Genomic DNA, 17,186 nt, shown 5'->3' with positions numbered 1-17,186 from the left:
GTAATCCAACTACTCAGGAGGCTGAAATATAAGGATTGCTGTTTGAAGAGCTGAGGATTGTGGTTTGAAGCCATCTTGAGCATATGAAGGTGTGAGACTTTTATTAAAAAAAAAAAGCTGGAAGTAAAAAATGTGGCTCAGGTGGAAGAGCAAGAGCCTTGAGCAAAACAACGAACATCCATTAGGATGAATGATATTGCATTATTTGCAACAAAATGGAAGAACCTGGAAGAAATTATGTGAAGGGAGGTGAGTCAGGTCCAGATAGTCAAAGGTTACAGGTTTTCTCTCATGTGAAAGCCAGAATTAGTTTGTAAATATATAAATGCATGCTTTGGGAGTAGGCAAGTACACACAAATCTATTAACAAAAATATGATAGCTTCAGTGGAGAACTAAAGAAATAAAAGATCCACAAAATAAATACTAGAATCCAGGTACTTGAAAGAGGTGAGGTGAATGGGAAAAGAGTATAGTCAAAAATTTAACATATGTCTTACAAAATTAAAACAAATGAAAGGCTGAGTTGGGAGGAATGGGTGAGAATGTTGAAAGGGGTGATGTTGAACCAGATACATGTATTCATAAGCATCTTTGTATAATTACTTAAAGATAATAATTTTGAAAAGTGGTGCTGTGGCTCAAGGTGATATCCTTGGGGTGAAGAGCTCAGGGATAGCACCCAGACCCGGAGTTCAAGCCACAGGTCCAACAAAAAAAATATATTTTAAAAAAGATAATTTGTTGGCCAGGAGTTTGGTCTAATGCTTGTCTAGCATTCATCCATCCCTGGGTTCAATTCCTTCATACCCAGAAAAGGCCAGAAGTGGTGCTGTGGCTCAAGTGGCAAAGCACTAGCCTTGAGAAAGCTCAAGGACTGTGCCCAGGCCCTGAGTTCAAGCCCCAGGCCTGGCCAAAAAACAAAAGATAATTTTAAGGAGGAGAACCTGAGTTCAAGCCCCAGTATTCACACACACACACACACACACACACACACACACACACACACACACCCCTATGGGAGTGTTTTAAACTGGTATGACATATAGCTTATGTCATGAAAAACGGTCAGGTAGTAGTGCATTAGGCCAAATGCTAGGATGCACATACCTTGGTGTTGTATATAATTGTACATTATTATTCTCTCAACACAGTTGTGTTGATTGGACTGGTTATGTGTATGTGTGTGTGTGTGTAAATGATGATATAGATGCATTCATGCAAAAACATTTGTGAGCATATGAAGGTCACTTTCAGTGTTAATTCTATCTTAAACAATTTAGAAAACAAGCGTTAAAACATTGTACGTCTGGTGTCTGTTTGTATGAGAGAGAGAGAGTTACTTACAAGGATTCCTATATTAGAGTTTACATTGTTTGAAAAAAGTATTCTTGAGTGTGTGTGTGTGTGTGTGTGTGTGTGTGTGTGTGTGTGTACCTGGGTTTTTTAAAAATAATTTTTATTGTGATTAATAGAAGGGTTACATTATATTCACCAGATAGAAGGTGCATAACTTCACAAACATTGATACCCTTTCTCATGACATGGTCCCCATTTTCCTCCCACCCTCCCCCTGCTAATCTTGATTTCCCCCCTTCCCTATCCAATTTCAAATAACCAATTAAGCACATATAAAATATATCAGATAACAAGGTGAAAAATTGTAACAATATGAGATTACCAAGGAATGGCAAAAGAGATAGTACATTAAGAGCCCTGTACTTTTCAAGCTATTCTACAAGTTGAGCCCTGTATCTAGCTCTGTTTTTAGGTAGTCATTTTTGGTGATGGAGTGTCATGGAATTATTCAACACAAGCTGACCTTAAACACTAATCCTTCAGATCTCAACCTTCTGAATGTCTAGGATTATAGCCATGAGCCACTGGTGTTAGGTCAGTTCTTGGACATTTTCATTAAGATTTGGGCCCTTTAACATTATATGAATCGAGAATGTATAAAGTGAGGCCGGAAGTTTGGCCTAGTGTTAAGACTGCTTGTTTACCCTGCATGAAGACCGGGGTTCGATTTCTCCGTATCATATATATAGAAAAAGCCAGAAGTGGTGCTGTGGCTCAAGTGGTAGAGCTCTAGCCTTGAGAAAAGCCCAAGGACAGTGCTCAGATCCTGAGCTCAAGCCCCAGGCCTGGCAAAATAAATTGTATAAAGTACATTTGTTAATTTGACTTCCCAGCAACTAGACCTTGAACTCAGACCTTTTCTCATGACTTTGTTGTTCACAGCTAGTTCTTTCCTACTTAAGCTAATCCTTCAACTTGGCTTTTTTGCTGACTAATTGGAAAAGGAATCTCTAAGATTGTTCTGCCTAAATTGGCTTCCAATCTCAATCCTCCAAATCTGAGCTTCCTGAGTATTTAGGATTACAGGATTGAGCCAATGCATACAGTTTTTATTTGACATTTCTAAACTAGTAAAGAAACTAAGACTAAGGCGGGTGCAGTGGCTTATGCTTGTAATCCTGGCTACTCAAGAGGCTCAGCTCTGAGGATCGTGATTCAAATCCAACCTGGGTACTAAAGTCTGTTAGATTCTTATTTCCAGTTAACCACCATTAAACCAGAAGTGGCACTGTGGCTCAAGGGGGTAGAGCAGTGGCCTTGAGCTGAAGGACAACACCCAGGCCCAGAGTTCAAGTCCCATGATCAAAAAAAAAAAAGAAAACAAGATTAGTGTTAGCTGAGTAACTGGCATGTTAATGCTACCTGTACACATTTTATATTAAATGAAATCTCTCATTCATCTATTCATTAGAAAATTACTGTCTAGTAGGACTTTTTTTTGCCAGTCCTGGGATTGAACTCAGGGCCTGAGCACTGTCCTTGGGCTTTCCTCAAGGTTAATGTTCTACCCTAAGCCACCGCACCACTTCTGGCTTTTTCTATGTATGTGGTACCAAGGAATCAAACCCAGGTCTTCGTGCATGCTAGGCAGGCACTCTACCACTAGGCCAAGGTCCCAGCCCCAACTTCTTTGTTTTTATGTTTAATGTTTGACTTGTGTCTGAGTTCCTTTTCATGAAAATAGTGACTAGATTCATGTGATTTTAAATATATATCCGGATTGAATTTTCATGTGAAGTCAAGCCCTTTGGAATATTTTTACATAAAGTACTATGATACTTGGGTGTTGGTGACTCACACCTTTAATCCTAGCTACTCATGAGACTGAGATCTGAGGATCCCAGTTCAAAGCCGGCCTCCACAGGAAAGTCCGTGAGACTTTTTTTTAACCAGTCCTGGGCTTGAACTCAGGGCCTGAGCACTGTCTTTGGGCTTTCTCAAGGCTAATACTTTACCACTTGAGCCACAGCACCACTTCTGGCTTTTTTCTTTTTTTTTTTTTTTTTTTTTTTTTTTTTTTGCCAGTCCTGGGCGTAAGCTCAGGGCCTGAGCGCTGTCCTTGGATTTTTTTCTCTCAAGGATAGAACTCTACCACTTGAGCCTCAGCACCACTTCTGGCTTTTTCTAAGTATGTGGTACCAAGGAATCGAACCCGGGTCTTTGTGCATGCTAGGCAAGCACTCTACCACTAGGCCAAACTCCCGGCCCTGGCTTTTTTCTTTAATTTTTTTTTGTGAGTCATGGCCTTGAACTCTTCAGCTCAAGGCTACCGTCCTACCCCTGGGCCTGAGCGTTGTCCCTGAGTTCTTCAGCTCAAGGCTACCATCCTACCCTTGAGCCAAGCCCCATTTCTTGTTTTCTAGAGGTTAATTGGAGATAAGAGTCTCAGGTTCTTTTGTGCCTGGGCTGGCTTTGAACCTTGATCCTCAGATCTCAGCCTTCTAAGTAGCTGGGATTATAGGCAAGAGCCACTGGCCCAGCTACTTTTTGGCTTTTTTCTATGTATATGGTACTGAGGACTAAAACCTGGGTCTTCATCCATGTTCGGCAAGCAGTCTACCACTAGGCCAAACTCCCAGCTACTCGTGAGACTCTTACCCAATTAACTACCAGAAAACCAGATTTTGAGCTGTGGCTGAAGTGTCAGAGGACTAGTCTTAAGCATAAGAACTCAAGGACAGCATCCTGGCCCTGAGTTCAAGTCCCACAACCAGCCAAAACAACTAGGTATGATGCTTGGATAAAGCTTTCAGTTTCCTGCCTGATCTTTGTTATTAGGTGAATTACATAACAGTTCGTACCTTCCGGGCAGTAATCAGTTCTCTAACATTATTGGATGCCATGTGGTGTGGCATTCTTCATCTAAAATGCCCAGTCACCTGCATAAACTCTGCTTCTCTATGTGCCTTAAGCATACTCATGCATTGTTATGCTACTACTGTCTGGTTCTAGGAAGATTTATCTATCTATCTATCTATCATATAAAACACAGGCTTTTAAATAGACATTAATGTATTAAATTTGTTCCATAATAATTGTGTACCTAACATTCAATTGTTATGGATTTCAAGATTGTTTATAAAGCCAGGCATGGTGTCTCACGCCTGTTATCCTAGCTACTCAGGAGACTGAGATCTGAGGATCACGGTTAAAAGGCAGCCCAAACACTAAAGTCCATGAGACTCTGATCTCCAATTAACCACTAGAAAACCGGAAGTGGTGCTGTGGCTCAGGGGGTAGGGCAGTAGACTTGAGCTGTAAGTCTCAGGGACAGTGCCCAGGCCCAGAATTCAAGTCCCATGACTGATTGTATATAAATGTATATTTTTATAAGCCTGTCCTGTGTAAAAGTTTACCATCAAATGTACAGCACATTACTAATAATGATGTGGATTTCTATTTAAGTAATTGTAGCAACTTTTCTTTACTGTTATATTAATGATTCTCTGTCCATTTGCCATCATAAATACTTTTATATTTAGATTACAGCCAGATATATTAACTATATATAAACTTTAAAATAAAGATCCCTATTTGTGTATGTAAAAGTAGGTTTTTTTGCCAGTCTTGGGCCTAAGCACTGTCCTTGGACTTTCTGAAAGCTAGAGCTTTACCACTTGAGCCGCAGCACCACTTCCAGCTTTTTTTTTCTATGTATGTGGTACTGAGGAATCGAACCTCCGTCTTCATGCATGCTAGGCAAGCACTCTACCAGCAGGCCAATCTCCCAGCCCCCCAAAATAGTTTTTAATTCTTTGAATAAAAGAAACAGGAGGAGACAAGTTGTGTATGAAAACCACAAAGTAGGAATCTAAAAACTATTGTTTCCCAGACATAGTACTACACACCTATAATCCTAGCTACTTGGGAAACAGAGATTGGAAGATTGTGGTTCGAGGCCACGATAGATAGATAGATAGATAGATAGATAGATAGATAGATAGATAGATTAGATTAGATAGTGAGGGACACCCCCCACACACACACTATCTACAATCTCAGCTGTTGGGGCCAGGAGTGTAGCCTAGTGGTACAGTGCTCACCTGTCATTCACAAAGACCTGGGTTTGAATCCTTGGTACCCCATACACAGAAAAGCCGGAAGTGGCGCTGTGGCTAGCACTCTGCTAGCCTTGAGCAAAAAGTGTCCAAGGATAGTACCCCCAAGTCCTGAGTCCAAGCCCCAGGACAATAATGAAGGAAGGAAGGAAAGAAAGAAAGTCTTAGCTGTGTTGGAAGATGAGGTAAGATGATCATGGTCTGCTGACAGACCTGAGCAAAACCTGAGACCCTGTCTGAAGGATAAAAGCAAAAAAAAAAAAGAGGCTGAAAATGTGGCTCAAGTGATACAATGCTTGCCCAGCAAGTGCAAGGCTTTGAGTTTGGAGCCCAGTACTATCAACCCAATTCCCTCCAAACAACCATTGTTTTTCCGATCTTACTACAGAGTATGGCCTAGTAATAGAGTGGTTGCCTAGCATGCATGACTCCCTGGGTTCGATTTCCTTGGTACCACATACACAGAAAAGTCTGGAAGTGATGTTGTCACTCACGTGTTAAGAGTGCTAGCTTTGAGAAAGCTCAAGACAGTACCCAGGCTCTGAGCTCAAGCCCCAGGACTGGCAACACAAATGCATTGTCTGAGTAGAAACAGACACTACAAGTTTACACATATACAGATTAGACACAGAGTATCCAGCTACATATTTTTACAGATTATACCTTTTGTATGTAAGTCGAGGGCCTTGAATTCTGAGCCTTGGTGCTGTCCTTGAGCAATTTTGCTTAAGGCTAGCATTCTACCATTTTGAACTTTGAGCTACAACACCACTGCTGGTTTCCTGGTGGTTAGTTGGTGATATGAGTATCACAGACTGTCCTGCCGGGTCTGGCTTTGAACTGTGATCCTCAAATCTCATCGTCATAACTGGCTAGGATTACAGGCATGAGACACCAGTGTCCGCTTGTCTTGTTTAGGACAAAAATGCTAGACCTCTTGCTGCTTCTATTAACCCCTTGTACTTTTTTTTTTCAAATGTTACAACCGAAAAATGGGCTGAAACATCAGTAATCACACATGGGAATTGACTTATCACATGGTGAGGGCAGCCTCACTTTTATTACAGGGAATGTTGTAAGCGCCAGGGAAGCTCCTTCACTGCCTTTTTCACCCTGTGATGGCACTTCCCTCTTTAATGCTTCACATGGTTGGATCTTGTTGGGGAAAACTTGCCTTTGCTGTATCAGAACTAAGTGTTAAGCGCCCAAGACTCTCTAACATCACACTACAAGAGGTCAAATTCTGGCAGATGGGATCCTTACAAGTATGTTGCTTCTCAATCTGGCAACCATGGCATTTACGTCCGTGATGATCTTTCTCATGGGATGGAAAGAGTTTTCTTTTCCTTTCAACTGGATAAGGTGCCAGGTGATGGAGTACTTTCTCTCTTACGTAGCCTACAAACAACTTTTTTCTGTCAGGGAAGGTGGATCTTTCACACTGCATGTTTTGTTCGGTTGTGTCATCCCCATACTGTGTATGGAGCAACTCCTCGGGTAGCGGGGTGAAATAGTTGTTATGAGAGCCAATGTTGAAATGAATGTGGTCCAGGTCAGGTGTTTTAGAAGAACCTAACTGAGAGCTAACTATAACTTCCTGTGGTGTTTCTTTCGGTGAAATGGAGGCTGCACCAGATTTCAAGGATGAAGTAGTATCCTGTGAGGGATCCATGAAGTTAGAGTCCTAGCTTGCAATTCTTCTTAGATCTTCAGGTCTGGACCAGAAGTCGAATCTCCAGGTTTTCAAGTTGCTAGGCCAAATTTGCCAAGCTGAAAAAAAAGAGGGAGAGAGGGAGAGGAAGAGGGGGATGAGGCAGAGGAGGAGGAGGTGGCGCAGGAGGAAGAAGAAGAAGAAAAAGAGAAACAAGAAGAAGTAGTAGAAGAAGTAGTAGTAATAGTAATAGAAATAACATAAGGGAGATTACTAGGACACTTTTTATTTTTCTCTTTGGAAAAATGTCTATTACTCCCATAAAGAAAAAAACCCTTCTCTTACTCCAAATGGATATTCTATCAGTAACAGGGAAATCCTTATTAAAGTGACATCCTACGTTCAGGCTCTTTTACACATCATAGATTCTATAGTTTTCCAATTATTATGCTGCATCTTGGGAATTCTGCATCATTAACTACAAGCTAGGCCTAGGCAATATCCCTGAGCTACTTCACATAAAGCCACTGCTCTACCACATGAGTTACATCTCCACTCCTGGCTTTTTGCTAGTTCATTAGAAATAAGAGTGTCACAGACTTCTCTGCCTGAGCTGGCTTTGAATCATAATCCCTCAGATTTTAGCCTCCTGATTTCCTAGGATTACAGGCATGAGCCAGCTAAGGTAACTTCTTTTTTCTTTTGCCAGTCCTAGGGTTTGAACTCAGGGCCTGGGCATTGTGCTTGAGCTTTCTCAAGGCTCTACCACTTGAGCAACAACACCACTTCCAGCTTTTTCTGAGTATGTGGTACCAAAGAATCGAATCCAGGGCTTCATTCATGCTAGGCCATACTCCCAGCATTAGGCATAACTTCTTTATATGGTTCAACAATAAAAGGAGATTTGACTGATCACAGAAGACTAAGGAGATGGGATATTTAAATAAAACCTGGTATTCAGGTTGTATCCATACTACTATCTACAAAAATAACCCTTTAGTACAAGACTTTGAGAAAACGTTCTTCCAATCCAAAGTCATAAAGTTAATCCAGTTCATATCCCTTGAGGTCCCCAGGTTTCTGGTAATATACTGAAACAACATTCTGTATGTTCTAGTCAATCTTTACTCTTTTCTATGGACAACATATGATTCATACATCCGCTTCCATCTCCTCCTTCTAGAATGCTTTCCCTCCCCTTCATTTATCTACCATTTACCTGCAACTCTCTAAGTATCTTTTCTCTGGAAGCCTTTATTCTTTTTCCGTGAATTGCGTTATTTCTCTGGCCTGCAGATATAGAAAGCACTTATCACATTTTCTTGTCAAAATCATTCCAACAGCGTACAAGGTACTTAGGATACACATATATGTATGTATATATACACATATATGTGTGTATATATATATATTTTTTTTTCCCAACTCCATGGACCAAATCTAATCTAGGACACAATTTTACATATCCACTGTCACAGTTAATATCAAATATTAGTGAGGGGGTAATTATCAAGCTTGAACCCATGCATCAAATACCTATTCATGTAACAAAGATTAAATCTGAGTTCAGGACCATAGCTAACAATATTTTTCTAAGACTTATTTTCTATTAAAATGTTTATTGTTGTTCTAAAGGTGATTTATGAAGGGGTTACAGTTACATAAGACAGGTAAAGTGTACACTTTTCACCCCTTCCTTCACTTTCTCCCAGTTTTTCCCTGCCCACAAATTGTATAGTTTAACATGGAACTTTGTGGTGTGTGTGTGTGTGTGTGTGTGTGTGTGTGTGTGTGTGTGTGTGTGTGTGTGTGTGCTGGCCCTGGGCATGAACTCAGAGCCTGGGTGCTGTCTTTAAGTTTTCACTTGAGGTCAGTGCTCTCTACTTGAGCCACAGTTTCCTTTTTAGTAGTTTAGTGGAGATAGTAATCTCACAAAGTTTTAAGATGTGTAACTTTTTTAAAAAAAAATAAAGATTAGGGCCTGGAGTTTGGCCCAGTGGTTAAAGTGCTTGCCTAGCATGCACGAAGACCTGGGTTCGATTCCACGGTACCACATACATAGAAAAAAGCCGGAAGTGGTGCTGAGGCTCAAGTGGTAGAGCTCTAGCCTTGAGAAAAGTCCAAGGACAGTGCTCAAGCCCTGAGCTCAAGCCCAGGACTGGCAAAAAAAAATAAAGATTTGATTAATATTTTTGTAGCCTACACACACACACAAAGAATTTCATGGACTTTTCCATGTGGGCTGGTTTCGAGCCATAATCTTCAGACCTCAGACTCCTGAGTATCTAGGATTACAGGCAAGAGCCACTGGTGCCTGGCTAGAACTATGTTTTAAGTATAAAATACCGACTTACAGTTCAGAATGTGTTAAGTGAAGATGCAATCTAACAACAATAATGTTCACTGTTTATGATAGAACTCCAGTGTAACCTGAGAAGGAAGGTCTGGGCTGAGGAGAATCCTATTCAGCAAGGAGACATGTCCAGATAAAAGGAGCTTGATATATATATATATATATATATATATATATATATATATATATAGCAATATATATATATAGCATCATTGAACTGCTAAATTTACCATGCCTCCTTCTACTACACCTTGAACTTTTGTTATACCAGACAATTTTTCGCCATATTGTAATCTTTTCTGCTCTACCAATAATGTATTTTAACTGAGTGATCCCAGCTTTCTGGCTCATCTTTGTCTCTAGAGAGCAAGAGGTAAAAACAAATATAATATAGAAAAAAGTGACCACTTCCCCAAGTTTTTTTTTTTTTGGTGCCAGTCCTGGGGCTTGAATTTAGGGCTTGCATGCTGTCCCTGAACTGTTTTGCTCAAGCTTAGGGCTCTCCACTTGAGCCATGGCTTCACTTCTGGCTTGTTGGAAACTAATAACATGAAGAAAATAAAAACTATACTATAAATAATACATTATATTTGTACACTGTATTTACGTGTCTATATATCTATATGATAAGTACCTCAAGGCACATTATACAGAGAAAAATCTTTAAAGCAGTCACAAATAGATAAGGCATGTTAATTATAGATAGAAATGTAACTTTTTATTGTTGTTGGTTGTGGGGCTTGAACTTAAGGTCTGAGAGCTATCAAGAGCTCTTTTTGCTCAAGGCTAGTGCTCTGCTACTTTGAGCCACAGCACCACTTCAAGTTTTCTGTTCGTTAATTGGAGTCTCACAGGCTTTCCTGCCTGGTCTGGCTTTGGACCATGATCCTCAGATCTCAGCCATCTCAGTAGCTAGGATTACAGGTGTGAGCCACCAGCACCTGGCAGGAGATATACTTTTATGTAACAATTCCAATACATGTAATGAATGAGACCTCTTGGGCAAATTGGACAGCTTTAATCATTTAACTTACAAAATAAAAAAACGAATAAAGTTAGCTGGGCACCAGTGGCTCATACTTGTAATCCTACTCAGGAGGCTGAGATCTGAGGATCATGGTTCAAAGCGAGCCGAGGCAGACAAATCTTAGAGACTCTTACTCTAACTCCTAAAAAAGCTGTCAAAGAAGTCAAGCTGTGGCTAAAATGGGAGAGCTCTAACTTTGAGTAGCAAAGCTTAGGGATAGCATTCAGGCCCTGAGGTCAAGCCTCTGGACCAGCACACACACACACACACACACACACACACACACACACACACACACACACACACACACACACACAATCTATGAGAACCAGTCGTAGTGGTAGAAACCGATAAACGCAGCACCTAGGAGGCGAGCTCAATACCAGTCTGAGCTATAGAGTATGACCCTATCTCAAATAACAACCAGCTCAACATATGAACAGTGAAAAATGATGTGAAATAAGTACAAAGTACAGTCCATTTGGAAAGACACAGTTTTTGTGTAATCAGTAGTGATATTTATGTCTAAAATCAAGAAAAGCAGTGGGAAAATATCTTAAAATACTGAAAACACTATCCTATGAAATGTGTAGCCCTTCAGGGAAGAAAATGATACATCTTTACTTACCACTCCAAATGATTTTTAACTGAATAAAGATGTTGTCGAGAAAGCTTGCTGATGGTGAGGCTGGTAGCTGGTATTTGGCTGGTGCGTTGGTAAGGGATGTTCGTCACCTTAGCCCTGTGTGGTTATGAGTTTCCTCCACTCCCCTGAATAGGACTCACTGACCTTATGGATTGATCTCACAATTACCAGGTTTTGTTGCCATAGTGAGAACAAAGAGCCTGACTAGGCAGTCAGTGCAAAGGCGCTCCGCCCTTGAAGGCCTTGCCTTGCTCACCTTGTACTTAAGTAATCCCATGTACAGGCCCATGGCCTTAAGCAGTCACACATGTGAAAGACTTTCACATGAACAGACTAACTGGACCCCAAAGATGTACACTACAACAAGCATTCTAAGGGAATAGTCTGTGAGATTCCTTTCTTTTACTCTTTTTTTTTCTTTCATGGGGCTTAAACTCAGGCCTGGGCATAATCCCTGAGCTCTATTGCTCAAGACTAGTGCTCCACCACTTAGAGTCACAGAGCCACTTCTGGTTTTCTGGAGGTTGGAGATAAGAGTCTCACAGACTTGGGGCCTGGAGTTTGGCCTAGTGGTAGAGTGCTTGCCTAACAAGCACAAAGACCCACGTTTGTTTCCTCCGTATCACATACATAGAAAAAAGCTGGAAGTGATGCGGTGGCTCAAGTGGCAGATGACTGGCATTGAGAAAGAAAGCCCAAGGAAAGTGCTCAGGCCCTGAGTTCAAGCCCCAGGACTGGCAAAAAAATAAAGTGTCTCACAGACTTTCCTGTCCCAGCTGGCTTGGAATCATGATCCTCAGATTTCCGCCTGAGTAGCTAGGATTATAGGATCAAGACACTGGCCTCTGGCTAGATATGAGATTATCTTCATCAAAAGTAGACAGATTATGTTAATTTCATTCCCGGGGAACCCTCTGATAATCACTCTGTGGCAGACCAAAACTATGCTGGGTGAAAGTAACTTTGGTGATGGGAAGTGGGTTTTTCTGTCTAACTTTCAGTAGAATGATGCTGACCCTTTTCTCCCAGGTACCCCTTCAGGACTTCATTGTGAAAAGCATTCTCAGGCCATCTATAAGGTAAACAGATCATCTGCGACAACTTGGGTATAGCTTATTTTCTTTCTCTCTGTATGTGTATGTGTGTGTCTGTTGGTACTAAGGCTTGAACTCAGGGCCTGGACATTGTCTTTCAGCTTCTTTTGCTCAAGGCTAGCACTCTACCACATGAGCCATAGCTCCATTTTTTGTTTTTTTTTGTAGCTCAGTGGAGCAAGACTCATAGACTTCCCAGGCTGATTTTAATCCATTGGATCTCAGCTTCCTGAGTAGGATTATAGCAGTGAGCCACTAATGCCTGGCTAGATATGGGTTATTTTCATAAAATTAGACAGATTATATTAATTTCATTCCTGGAAAACCTTTTAAAAATCAAAATCATTCTGTGAAGCCCAGTGTTGGTGGCTCATGCCTAGAATCCTAGTTACTCAGGAGGCTGGGATCTGAGGATCACAGTTCAAAGCTAGTCCTGGCAGAAAAGTGCGTGAGACTCTTATTTCCAATTAGCTACCAGAAAACCAAAAGTGGTGCTGTGGCTCAAGTGGTAGAGCAGCACCATTGAGCTGAAGAGCTCAGTGACAATACCCAGGCCCAGAGTTCAAGCCCCATGACCAACCAAAAAAAATTGATTTTGTGACAGACCAAAATTGTGCTGGAGTGAAAGTAACATTAGAGATGGGGAAATCAGCATCTTTGTTGTTGTTTGTCGTAGGGCTTGAACTCTGGGCCTGGGTACTGTCCCTAAGCTTTACCACTTGATCCACAACACTACTTCTGGTTTTTTGTCAGTCCTGGGGCTTCAACTCAGGGCCTGAGCATTGTCCTTGGGCTTTTCCTCAAAGCTAGTACTCTGCCACTTGAGCCACAGCACCATTTCCGACTTTTCTACATATGTGGTACCAAGGAATTGAACCTGGGTCTTCATGCATGCTAGGCAAGCACTCTTACCACTAGGCCAAACTCCTAGCCCTACTTCCGGTTTTCTTGTGGTTAATTGGAGATAAGAGTCTCATAGAGTTCCATGCCTGGGCTAGCTTTGAACTGTGATCCTCAGATCTCAGTCAACTGAGTAGCTAGAATTACAGATGTGAGCCACCAGTGCCCAGCAAAATCAGCTTTTTTGTCCAACCTTCAGTGGAATGACACAGCAAAAACTCTTGATGGCCAGGCACTGTTAGTGCAAGTTTGTAATCCTAGCTACTCAAAAGGCTGAGATTTCATACCATTGCAGTTCAAAGCCAGCCTAGGCACAAAAATCCATAGACTCTCATCTCCAATAAACTACTCTGAAAAAGCAAGAAGTGGCACTGAAGTTCAAGTGGTAGAGCACTAGCCTTGAGCACAAAGATGGTCACAGGGCCAGTGATCAGGCCATGAGTTCAAGCTCCAGGACTGGCAAAACAACCCTCTTGATGTGCCAGGTACAAATGGGTCATGCCTATAATTCTAGCTATTCAGGAGGATGTTATGTGTCATATTTCAAAGCCAGTCCCAGCAGGAAAGTCTATGAGACTTTTATTTCCTATTAACTTCCAAAAGGCTGAAAGTAGACCTATAATTCAAGTGATAGAAAACTAGCTTTTTTTTTTATAAAAAGGCGAAATTATTGGGGAAGTAGATGGTGACCTGACCGGCCAGGGACACAGTGCAGACTCGGGAGCTGACAGTGTGACCCTGAACGGTTCTCACACTGGGTTTTAAGGGCAAAGCCAATACAGTCAAACCTGGCTGCACACAGAGGGACCATAGCCAACTCCAGCCACACGCAGGTAGCCAATAGGGTTACAGCCTAATGTCTGAATTAGCCTATCACTTTAGTTGGAGTTGGCACATGAATTTGGCTGATCTCTACACAAAGCAGCCCCCCCCCACAAACCAAGTGGATATCCAGCGTCATGAGGGGGGATAAGTTTGCCCCCTCCCTAGAAGGGCAAAGATGGCTGGGCTGCTTTACCATTGTTGGCCTTCCACAATGGGACAGGGAACTCTTAGCGCATTCAGGATGGTGCCAGTCTTTGCTCCCCTTAACACTCTCCCCTTTTCTTTTAGCCTAGTCAAAACCTTGACTCATTTACCTCAGTAGAAACGGGGAGAACACTAACTTTAAACACAAAAACTTAAGGACAGGGCTTAGGCTCAGAGTTCAAGCCATAGAATTAGGAAAAAGGAAAAAAAATCCCTTTGATGTGCTCATAGAAATGATTTCAGAACATGAATTCACATGCACTGGATCAAAATAAGGAAGAAATACTTATGACAGTTACAGTCTTTGTTTCTGTAACTAGTCACATTTATATCCATGTTTTTCTTCTACGCATTCCATAATTACTTTTAATTCAACAAGTGCTTACCTCAAAGGATTGTAGTTCCTCCATGGAAGACCGACTTAAAGCTGTCATTATTCCGTAAGGATCTGTGCTGTAGACAGGTCTTCATGGAGTGAATTATAATGTTCCATCGATCTTTACCACTGTTTGTTGCTAGTCCTGGGGCTTGAACTAAGGGCCTGGGCACTGCCCTCGGGCTTTCTCAAGGCTAGTGCTCTACCACTTGAGCCACAGCACCACTTCTGGCTTTTTCTTTGTATGTGGGTACTGAGGAATTGAACGCAGGGCTTCCTGCATGCTAGGCAAGCATTCAACCACTAGGCCACACACGGGGCCCACTTTACCACTTTTATCCACAGTACCACTTCCATTTTTTTCTAGTGCTTAATTGGAGATAAGAGTAATGGAATTTTCTGCCTGGGCTGGCTTTGAACTGTGATCCTCAGATGTCAGCTTCCTGAGTAGCTAGGATTACAGGTATAAGCCACCAGTACATCCATTGATCTTAATCACAGGCATGGTAGTGTACTAGGGGATGCCTTAATGAATCTCAGTTTTCAATAACTTCCCTGTCCTGTGTGGATGTGTCTTGTTCACCCCATAACCCTTTGGTAGTCATGAGCATTACAATTAGCTCTGTACTCCTCTCCTTGGCTGTTGATTCAGAGTCCTGAGGAGCATAAAGTGGTTGTCTGGCAACTTGAACTTCCACCTCGGTGGAATCATCATTCCTTATCTCCCAACAGGAAGCATTTCTGCAATTGGAGACCTCTAGGCTATTAAAGCATAAAGCAGCAGGAAAAGGAAGCCGTAAGTTTGCTAGTGGATCATCAAGAGTTAACAGTAAGGGCTGCAACTGCCATCCCATTTCTTCAACTTGGCACCTATGGGTCCTTTCTATAGGATAAAGAACATCATATATTGGACACTGTTTCAGAGCACCTATCTTGTGGAAATTCTCAGTCTTACCAGGCATTGCCACTGAACTGGCATTGTAACTACACCTTCAAGAATCCATTCCAGGGCCCTGAGTGTGGCCTAGTGGTAGATTGTTTGCCTAGCATGCATCAAGCCCTGGGTTCAATTCCTCAGTTTCACATACAGAGAAAAAGCTGTGACTCAAGTGGTAGAGCACTAGCATTGAGAAAGCCCAAGAACAGTGTTCAGGCTCTGAGTTCAAGACCCAGGACTGGCAAAAATTCCGTTCTACATTTGGCTCAAGACTACTGATTCAGACAGTCTTCCCACAACGTACACAACACCCCACAAGAGTGGTACTTTTATCACAGTTGATATATTTGTATGGATACCTCATTACATCCCTCAAAATACTCAATTTCTACTTGGTGTCCACATTCTGTGAGATTTGACTAATGTATAATGAAAGAGACATACCAGAGCAGTACCACACAGATCAGGTTGGATTTTTTTCCCATGCCAGTCCTGAGACTTAACTCAGGACCTAGCCACTGTCCCTGAGCTAGTTTGTACAAGACTAGCACTCTACCACTTAAGCTTCAGCTCCACTTCTGTTTTTTTGGTGGTGAGAAATAAGGGTCTTGAACTGTGTTCCTCCATTCTCAGCCTCCTGAAGAGCTAGGATTGTAGGTGTGAGTCACCAGAACCTGGCACCAGATAAGTTTTATTGCCCTAAATTCCTGTATTCTCTAATAATTCAACCCTCTCTTTCCCCAAACTCTACATCATTTTATGTCTCCTCAGTTTTGCCTTTTCCAGAATATTAGACAATGGCAGTCACACTGTATGGAACCTTATCCAATGGACCTTTTTTTTTTAACTCAGTAATTGAATTTAAGTGCATTCCATAACTTTTTGTGTTATATTAGCTTCTTTTTCTGTTGAGTAATAATCCATTGTCTATATCTAATACAGGTGATCTACAGGAAGACATACTGGATTTTTCTCAAGGTAAATACATATGTGGAAATATTACACGGAAAACTGTAGCCTTGTATATATAATACATATTAATAAAAACTAAAGTAATAATTTTGACAAGCCTTATTAACCAGTTTCAGGGTTGAGTGTAGTGGATCTGAAGGGCTTATAGTTAACAAAGTTCCACAGGACATCAGAAAATGTACCTTATTACGTGTGTGTGTGTGTGTGTGTGTGTGTGTGTGTGTCTGTCTGTCTGTCTGTCTGTCTGTCTGTCTGTCTGTGTGTCTGTGGTTGGTCATGGGGCTTGAACCCTGGGCCGGGGTGCTGTCCCTGAGCTCCTTACCTCAAGGCTACTACCCTACCCCTTGAGCCACAGTGCCACTCCCGGTTTTCTAGTGGTTAATTTGAGATAAGAGTCTCTTGGTCGTTAGTGCCCGGGCTGGCTTTGAAACACGATCCTCAGATCTCAGCCTCCTGAGTAGCTAAGATTAAAGGCATGAGCTACCACGTCCAGCAAAACGTAGCTTATCTAGCAACACAGAGTTTTAACTTTGCAAGGTGACTTGAGTCTCAAGCCCAACTCCCCAAACAGCAATTCTACCCTGTTATAAGGCTAATTTTGTACATATAATGGGTATGGTAATGAACTGATATCTCTGATTTTTTTTCTTTTTTTTTTCTTTCCTGGGGCTTGAACTCTGGGCTTGAACACTGTCCCTGAGCTCTTCAGCTCAAAGCTAATGTGCTACCACTTGAGCCACAGCACCACTTCCGGTTTCTTGGTGGTTAATTGGAGAGAAGAGCCT

At 41.7% G+C, this 17,186-nt stretch overlaps 2 long non-coding RNA genes across 2 annotated transcripts; one reads left to right on the top strand and one right to left on the bottom strand.

Annotated features, from left to right (window-relative positions):
• Positions 1-6,446: 6,446 nt before the first annotated feature.
• LOC150040875 (uncharacterized) lies at positions 6,447-11,253 on the bottom strand. Its single transcript, XR_016533778.1, has 3 exons — positions 11,076-11,253; positions 8,287-8,357; positions 6,447-7,186 (listed from the first exon to the last, which is right to left on the bottom strand). It is a non-coding gene; the product is annotated as an uncharacterized LOC150040875 (long non-coding RNA).
• Positions 11,254-11,371: 118 nt separating this feature from the next.
• Positions 11,372-16,409, top strand: LOC150040874 (uncharacterized). Its single transcript, XR_016533856.1, has 3 exons — positions 11,372-11,479; positions 12,123-12,172; positions 16,372-16,409. It is a non-coding gene; the product is annotated as an uncharacterized LOC150040874 (long non-coding RNA).
• The last annotated feature ends 777 nt before the right edge of the window (positions 16,410-17,186 follow it).

Source organism: Megascapheus bottae, chromosome X (genome assembly GCF_031878675.1).
Source record: "Megascapheus bottae isolate mThoBot1 chromosome X, mThoBot2.hap1, whole genome shotgun sequence".
In the NCBI taxonomy this organism is placed as follows: Eukaryota; Metazoa; Chordata; class Mammalia; order Rodentia; family Geomyidae; genus Megascapheus; species Megascapheus bottae.
Note: the sequence above shows the minus strand (reverse complement) of the source record. Positions and strands in the feature narration are given on the sequence as shown.